This window comes from Ammospiza caudacuta, chromosome 8 (genome assembly GCF_027887145.1).
Source record: "Ammospiza caudacuta isolate bAmmCau1 chromosome 8, bAmmCau1.pri, whole genome shotgun sequence".
NCBI classification, from domain to species: Eukaryota; Metazoa; Chordata; class Aves; order Passeriformes; family Passerellidae; genus Ammospiza; species Ammospiza caudacuta.
This window is the reverse complement of record NC_080600.1, coordinates 18,050,441-18,060,107: the sequence shown is the minus strand read 5'-3', so window position 1 is coordinate 18,060,107 and position 9,667 is coordinate 18,050,441.

Sequence of the window (9,667 nt, the reverse complement as noted above, 5' to 3'; positions counted from 1 at the left end):
ATTCAGAAAGGAGTAACAGCTGATGCAGTTAATAATATCTACTGGAGCATTATTTCCTTAAGCTGCTCAAAATTCAAGCAACTAGAATAAGTACTAATTTATAATAACTGAGTCACCACAGGGTAGCCTGTGCCTTGTACTGAATCCAATACCTCATATTTTACAGCATCTTAATCCTGTAGTTGACATCCAATCCACTACTTCCCAAAAAGTTTTTAGCAAAAGTGATAACATCTGAATTTGCAATAGGAAAATGAAACAACATATGACCTCTTGTCCTATGGATCTTTTAGGCTCCCACAAACTCATTTTTCTCTCTTTGAGAGGTCAGCCACATTTGGCACTTCCCAGTGCAAGCACTACACTACAATGTTGGCCAGCAGTACCACACTCCTGGTGCAGGGAGAGAATTTGTTCTTTACTTTGCATGCTCTAAGCCCACTACTGCCAGAAAATGTTCCAGTAAGAGAAGGGGAAAAAATAGTAATATAAACACTCTTATCAAACAGCATCTGACACTGGCTGCACCCAGTCTCAGTAATGGAACTCAGGCTGAAGGAAGGAGAAAACGTTCAAGCAGATTGCATTCTATTGGATTATGAAATACTTTTTGGAAGAAACACCAAGTTTGTACTTGATTAGGATCTCAATTCTAGGTGGTCCAAAACATGGTTTGAGTTGCATTCAGTGTGTGAAGTACTCAGTCTACCACTTAATTGCATGGACCAATTAATTCAAGTTAGGCCAGCGCTTTTAGTTTGTTGAGACAAGAACATACTTAAGTTACTTTTTTTTTGTCTACAGATCTATCCTGAGGTCAATTAAAATATTTTATTATTTAAAATGTCTTATTGTATTTAACAACAAACATTATCTTATCTTTTCTTCTAGCTGTCTAGAATAGTATCATAACTGAATTAACATAGTTCAGTAATTTTGCAGATCTGGATCTCCTTTCAAATCCAGATGCCACTGGATATTCAGTGAACTGCTTAATGTTTAAATAGTTATCCTGTGGGCAGATATTGACAGTATTTTATTACAGTGGTCTTTAAAACAGACTCATTTCATTTCACTGCTACAAAAGGGTTTAATATCCTGCTACAGACACGTACCCTCACCTGGTGTGATGGTGAACATTTAAGTTCCAAGAACAACAGCATTAAAAGGATCCTACTATGAGTTTTAAGAGAAAAATCTGTCTCTAACACCTTGGGTTTGTGACATTTTGGAGCTGTTTGAAAGCCTATTAAGCTGGTATGGTTCAATGCACGTAAGATTTGATTTGTGATGCATCAAAGAGGATAAAAAGGGGGGGAACTAGATCTAGCTAATTATTTTTTATCCCATGGCCATCTAAAAATAAAATCCCTGGGGTTACGAGGCAAATAGTAGTTCCAGGAAAATACTCCAGGGCATACCAAGGATTCTTTTTAATTGTTCTATCTTCAAGGAAATTGCATGCTTACGACTCACACCTGAGACAGCAAAACTGTATTTGGGACATAAAAGTGGGTGTGATGATGGTAAAATTTCCCAACCCTGAGAAAGCCATGAACCTTGGTTTTTCATAGAATCATGTAACAGCTTTGGTTGGAAGGGATCTTAAAGATCATCTTGTTCCAACCCCCCTGCAGTGGGCAGGGACACTTTCCATGAGACAAGGCTGCTCAAAGCCCCATCCAATTTGACTTCCAGGCATGGGGCATCCACAGCTCCTCTGGACACTAAAAGCTTTGGAATTGTTCTGCTGTCTGCAGTTTCACGGGACCTTCCTTGGCAACAAAGGTGAGACTGAGCACAAATTCTGCATTGTTTCTCCTGCAGTTAGAATAGAGATGCAGTATGCCAAAAACGAGGCACGGTTGAAATCTTGATATTGCCAAAGAAACACATGAAACACCCATGCAGACTAGGCCAGGATGCAGCCCTTTCATGAATTTGCCCATGAAATGTCTCTGCCTTAACTTGCAATTAACTTCTTGCAGCACCAAAACCAGCATCAACTCTCTATGGGTTCCAGTAAGGCCAAGACCATGGATAATCACACTGCAAGACAGAGTTTGAAGATTTTTTTTTTTTAGTTTATGCTGCTCTTGCCTTCCTGATCCTGTCATTTCTGACTGCACAGCAGTGGGTTTTAAAAGCTGTTTTGACTGGGGTTGTGGCTCTAAAAAGAGATATATGGAGCCACTGGAAGTGCTGTGGAAGAAAATAACAGATATGTAGGCAATACAGCTTTAAACAAGCCATGTAACTGAACACACATTTGTGAAATGATGCTCCTTAAGTGGCTGCCTGTGATGCTGCCCAGAGATCCCAGCGTAAGATCAGAATCAACCTCTGACTCCTGAGCTCCGGGACCTGCTGCTTCCCTTGGGTTTGCCTTCCTATGTGGATGGATTTGGTGATTTGGGATGGCAGCTGTCACACACCTGCAGGAGAATGCTGCCATCCATCCTACTCTTGGAGCAAAACCAGCTCCCTGCAGTCCTACTGCAAGAAATTTTTCGAACTTGGCAAACATCTCCCTGAAAACTGAAGATAACTTTATGGGCTAAAGACATGGCTTAGAACTTGAATCAAAAAATCATTACAAAAAGGTCATTTTTTGTGTGAGGAAAGGAAATTTTTCCATTGAAATTGCAGAAACATGCTACAGAACAACCTCTTAATGAGGAATTAAGTATCTACAATTCACAAATGGTTGAGAATGTCTAAAAAAAACCCCCAGAACAACCCTAGACCAAATTGCTCTACTTAAACAGGAAATAGAAAACAAAAACTTCATCTCAAGAGAGAAGTAACTCATAATTATCTGACTGCTCAGCCTAGTTTGTGGTGTCCCAGCTGATGTTAACTGTATTCATTACAGCAAATATAGGTAATTTTGCAAAACTGCAAACCATAAACCAAATTCTGCTGTAGCCCTTCATCTATTCTACATAGCACCTGACTACATCTTGCAGCTAAGCAGCACTTTCATGAATCCTGTATATAGAAAAATATTTTTCAGAAATTACTAAAATCTTGCAAAAGCCACACAAAAGATTTGGGCTAGGCTAGGCCAGGATGTACCTTCTTAGTTAATTTGTCCAGTACAAGATGTTGTAGGTCAAGTTCTAACTTGTAATTAACTTCAGAGATTTGGAAAGATGAAGGGCAAAGAGAACACTCTCTTACCTGCTGCCTGCCTGACACACAGAGCCAGATTAATTATGGCAGTTTCACTGTTCAGTTACTTGAAGTGAACCCCCACTGGGAGAAAACAGAGAAACCTCCCTAACAGCCATTTCCACCAACAGTGAAATTAATGTTTACAGTGGTCAGCTACACATCTGTAGTTGGAGAAGGCATCCACAACAAACTGTGCAAACAGTTTTCTAATCAACAGCTTAATCACAGCAGTTACATCCCCATGCTCATAAGTGTAGGAATTAATGAACAGTGTTCTACTTTGCTTGCAGTAATGAGATTTTAACTTACTACTGAATCTTTTCTTTACTACAAGCAATGTCACCACAGTGTGAAATTGCTATTGACCACAGACCTGCTCCTACGTCAACACAAGCATCAGTGACAGGGCCACAGCCCAGGTTACGTGAAACAAGAGTTCTGTAAACAGACAGTGCAGGAGGAGATGAATCAGGCTTGTTTGGCAGGAGTAAGACTTGGAAAAAAGCACATGCAGCGGTGATGAATCCAGCCAATTTCAAGTGTGGGAGACCTTCACCTAAATTATCTCCTCCATCCTATTCTAACTCATGTCTGCACTACAGAGCACTTAACCAGGACATGTCTGGCAATGAACAGTGCTTCTGTAAATGCTGTGTACAGATGAAATAGTGTTAGACAGCAGCATTTCTAAAGTTTGGAAGTCTGGGTGGGATGACTATCGTACATTTCCAAATGCTGAGTGGAGAGCCAGGAAAAGGACAGCAAGCGAATATGATAAAACACAAGAAGCTTTGGCTTACAACTTCTATAGTAATTTGCTATGCAGTCAGATATAACCTCAAGAAGAAACTGAGATACCTGAGAAATCTTCCTAGCAGTCTCCTGCCTGATTATCTTACAATCTGAAGAAAAAAAAAAAAAGAGCAGCTATTTAACTGAGGAACATAAGTGCTTATAATGCAAACAGCAAATCAAGAACTGGAAGATGGTCACTGCTCACCAAAGAGATGCTCTTTCCATTCTTTCTGTCTTCACAGATGATCTTCATCAGCATCCTAATGTCTGACAGTTTTTCTATATGTAATGCAAGGTGCGAAGGTATTTTGAACACCAGACATATTTACAGTAAAATCATTCTTACATGCACAAAACCAGAAATACTAGATTTGTAATCAGTGGTGAAGAAATAGTTTGATGGAGAATGAGGTCATAGACTATTTAATAAAGAATCAGATCCTGTTCATCTGGAAACAGGCAAACATCCACAGACAACTGAACAGATGAAAAAGACTAAAATCTGAGAAAGTACCAAATGCTCCAGATTTCATTGACTGTGAATTACTCTTTTAATTTCAGCCAAGCAGTTTTCCTACTTGGATGCAAATTGACCCATGGTCTCTGGTTGTGAAATGCACAATATTGGGAACTTGATGTTGATGTCATATTTATTGTCCCAAACTTTTTCACCACTGGAAAATCACAAGCTAGCTCGGCCTGGAGGGACACACACTAGTAATCCTTCAATTCTTCAAGATTCCAAGAAATCTGCCTCTCCATTCTGAAATGAAATCTAGCTGACAATGATTTTCCAGAAGGGGAATTGCTCCAAGCCTTTTACGCAAATTAGACCAAAATTTAATATAAGACCTAGCAAAAAACCTCCAACCAAATAATTTATCTAGTTTACCACCTCTAGTTTACAGAAGCTTTGGCTCCAAATTCTGCTCATGAAGAAAGATGCTTGTTTTGAGTAAACAGACAGGTGTAGGACATGAGACTATTTCAACAATCAGCCTAAGCGCCTCCTCAGGTAGGCTTCAGCAATTGCATTCTACTGAACAGCAGAAGGAACCTACCAGCAGGAATCCAGGGCTTTTCCTCAGTCCTGCTCTCGTACCTTCACTCCAAGGAGAACACATGCTGAATCCTTCTGTTTCCAAAATCCAGGACTTTAGGCACCTTCCCCTAATGTGGAATTGTAGTGTCCTCAGGAACTGACCAAACTTACTGAAGATGAAGACAGGGAAAGGCAGAATTTTCAGAACTGTTCTCCAGGATGCACTGCAGGAACGAGGGTATGAATTAAACAAATACTTCCCTTCTGATTATTTTTTTCCAAAAGGGTTTAAAAAGTGCTTATTTTATTTGTAGTAAATGCCCACTACCCTCAGGGCAAACGCTCAGGCAAATCTCCAGACTGTGCAAACACAAAAACCCCTTGCTACTAAAAATAAATCCAAGATTAGCCCATAACTTCAAGTGACAACTTTTTATTTTAGGCAAAAACAAAAAAAAAAGGCCAAAAACATTCCGCTATTGCAGTTTGTAAAATTTTCACTGTTTTCAGTAGAAACAGTTCACAACTCTGAACGCAATATTCAAATAACATTGTGCAAAATTGTACTGGCATAACTACACATAGCAAAAAGACTAGTGTAAATCAAGAATTCCATTGAAATTAGTTGAGCTGCTCCAGTTTTACAACAGTGTACATCACCTCAGAATAGGCCCTTTTTTACAGAACATCCCTGGAATTCCTCTTGCTTACAAAAATTGCTTTACATGCAACAAGTAACCTATCAGTACAACATAAGCAAGAACATCTCCACAAGTTATCACAGTGTAACAGAGGAAAACATGTCAGCCAATTTCATACAAAGGCAAATCTAATGGCAGTTTTGAACATCCCTTGACTGCTACCCTCAAAAATTGCACATTTTAATAGAAGAAATAACTTAGAATGAAGCCAAGCTATGTTCTTAACTATCAGTACATTGACAATTAGGATGTATTATGGGGGTTGTTTTCTTTTTTTAGCTTAGTAGATTTTTCCAAAGAGAGTTGCTCCAAAAGTTTGTGTAATAAATGTTAATTTGCAGTGTTATCAGGCCAAGTCCTCTTCTGCTATTCAGATAGATCTGTTAACACTACAGAAGTCTCTGTAGTCAAATACAAATCCCAATGAAGAACTATTAAACAAAGACCATACCTTAAGCATTTACTGACAACATGCAATGAAACCAAGCAAGCAGTACCGGGACTCCATTTCCATTTGGAGCATTCAGAAAGAGACTGCTGCAGTTCAGCTGGGGTACAGGACTGGAGTTTCACAGAACACTGGTGAGTAGTTAACATTCTCCCCCACTTGATGTGCAAAGTAACAGTTTCCAAATAATGTGTCTAAGTAATTCTTTGCATAAACAGAACACTAAGAGTGGAACTGATTTTCAGAGATGCTGAATGCTCACAAACTCATATCAAGAAAATACACAGGTACATCTGGCAGTGATTGGTAACTTTGTTTTCCTGTATACCCATAATCAGAAAAACAATTCTAAAAAGAACTCTTTGATCACAGTAAAACCAATTGTTCCCCAGTGCTTTTCACCTCCCTAGGTTATGAAGGACTTACCTTCTATTGCCTTTCCTAACAACAAACATTTTTGGTTTAACATATATCAACCTGGCTCGGGTCTAAGTCATCTGATGAAGGGCACACACCAGAACTATGGAATTATATGGAGAAAGCACAAGTCCTGATGTTCTCAAGTGTTTGGGTGCTTTTATTTCCTTTTTGTAGATTATGTTAATCTAATGAGGACAAGTAAGAACAACACATAAGCTTTGCTCTGGAGATGCATGTAAAGTGTGCATCAGTTCTGGAAGAGATCAGCTCTGCAAGTCTGTACATGGGAAAAAAAAAATAATAAAAGGTTCTCAAAAATACCAGCTCTGTCTCCAAGCACACAAATTAAAGCGGCAGACCTGTTTGCATGCACACAGTAAGTCAAACAGAAATCAAGACACCCATGAAATCACCCTGCAGGAATGATCTCTGTAACTGCAAGTCTCTGGTCACTTCCTATGCTTCCTCCTTTGCCCTCTCAGCTTGATGGAGAAGGTGTCAAGTACTCAGCAAGGAAACATTTAGCAAAGAAATATGGACATCACTGGCACTGAGTTTCTGCGAAGACATCAATCAGCATTTTAGAGATGTTAGGGAGAGAGAACAGATAATACTTCAGCAAGGACTTAATGTGCTACCACTGAATTCTCTTAATAAGCAACAAGACATTTGGCCTGAGGCAGAGGAAAGGTTAATGGATATGACTTTGTTTCCTTCTTCCCAAAAAACTCAGTCTCAGTGTTTTTCAACATTCTCAGACTCTGAATTCCAGGAAATTGTATTTTAGAACAAATCAAAAAATAGCCCTGAGACTAAACATACTTTATAAGAGCTGCTATTGCTTTATGTAAATCAAACACAGCAATCATTTACCGCCACAGTAAGTAATATTTAATTTTCACTCCCTTTTTTGCTCACTTGGGATACATACCTGAAACCAAGAATTTCTTTCCAAGATATATGTACTTAAGCACTGTCTGTTACTTTACCAAGTACTTAAATGCTATAGGATAATGGCACCATCAAGGAAAGAATAGCTGATGCAGGTCAAACTTTACCAAAGGAGCCCTCTTCTCCTGTGCCTTGAGTTTTTGAAAAAACAATTCTAATAATCACAACTGTCACCACAGACTTTGTTACAATGCACTCCTTCCTTATGATTTAAGTAGAATTTACAACTGGAGTAACAGCATTTAGTACATCTCAAAATCAACTGCCAGTGTTATTGAACACAACCACCAGCTTTTAAGTGTGGCTAGAAGTGTAGCATACCAAGAAAACAAGAATATCAAATGTATCAAGTTGTGCATAAAAACAGATCTTTACTGTTTCTTAAGCTACAAAGTAGGCAATAGGGGAACTGACTAGGTCTATGCATAGTTAGGATTTTAAGTAAGCCAAAAGAATTTGAACTCTTTCAGTAAAACTGTGCTTCTGTGATGCACAGGTCAGCTCCCTCCAAAAATGAACATCCCACTCTATACATATAAGAATTTTTAAAAAGCTCCATGCACTCTCAAAGCTATTTGCAAATCGATTTAAATACTTCAGCTAGCAGCTATGCTATGGCACAAGACAGCACATAAAAAATTTAAGGCTAATTTTTGTCTGCACACATCAAAGCTGTCTCAGAACAAGAGCTGTCATATTTTCTTAACTCTGAGTCTTTAGTGTGGATTTGTAATAAACTTGAGCTGCCACAGCAATAGTAGAGTTGTCCTGTATATAAAAAAGACTGAATGTTGTCCTGAATGCTGTTCTTTTATAAAAAGCAAAAACTTCACACATTTACATTTGGTTTTTATCAGAGCAGCTCACTAATTTGTACAGTACATTGTCCAATAACATACAAGGTAAACTACCAGAGAGATACTCAAGTTCTACAACAACAGGTGCAAAAGAAAGTCCTACGGTAAGAAAGCCCACTGCTGCTTGGGAGAGTCACAATGTGATGAAAACAAACATCAGAATGCATTTTGGTGAAGTCAGTTAAGTGTCAAGGCTGTAATAAAGGCTATTTGTTAACTTTAGCCCTTCTTAATGGTTCTTAACCATTCAGTTAAGATCTCCTAATAAAGCACTAGGCAGTTTGGCAACAATGAAGTTCTTTACATGCTACTGTTACAGAAATAGAAAACAGACTTAAAAGCACTTCCTTCACCTGAATATGATCCGGATCAGTCACACCAGGTTTAAACAAACCTATCTAAAGCAGTATATTTTAGACTTCAAATTGCACTGTAAGTGTTTCAGAAGAAACAAATTAATACCCACAAAGCCTAGAAAAGAACTATCAGCTGGCAAGATTACACAAGTTTGGTGCACAAATCTGCTTATTTTTAAAGCTCTGTTCCTCAACAACTCCAGGTGACTGGCAATGTCAGTGTAAATCAAAACTGTTACTTCAAAATAATCCTGTCCATTTTCATGGGAAAATAGATAGTAAGCCAAATTATTCTTGTCTGCTAATTTAACAGGTGAAATACTTTTATACCTTCTGGTACAATTTTAATTTACTGGGTTTTTTTGCATAACATTTTAAAAATACTATAAATAGAGAACTTGCACATTCTAGCATGATTTACACTTACTTGCTGAACGAAGTACACTGCAGCCATAGTTACTAATACAGAACATAAAGGAACAGCAAATATGCATCAAAATTATGATGATTATCTGCACACATATGCAAGGGTTTTTCCCCTAAATCAAATTGTTTGCAAGCAAATCCATCATCTTAAGCACTGAACAAGACTGTTGTATCTGCAATATCATCTTTAAATAGTTGCCATTATGAGGAGACCTGAGAATACAACTGATCCATGGAAACTATGTCGATGGAAGTTGTGTATATGCAAGTCAGGGAGACCTGCTTGTGTGTAACAGACCAATATTCAGACCCAGAGACTGTCCACAATGACATTTACTTTGAAATTACTGAATCTAACTCTGTTAAAGAGGTACAAGATCAATTTGTTTTATAAGTGACTATGACACTGGTATTCAGGTCATTGGAGCTTTCTGCATATCTATAATTGTATTAACTCAAACCCAAGTAATGCACTCCAGGAACACATGAGAAAC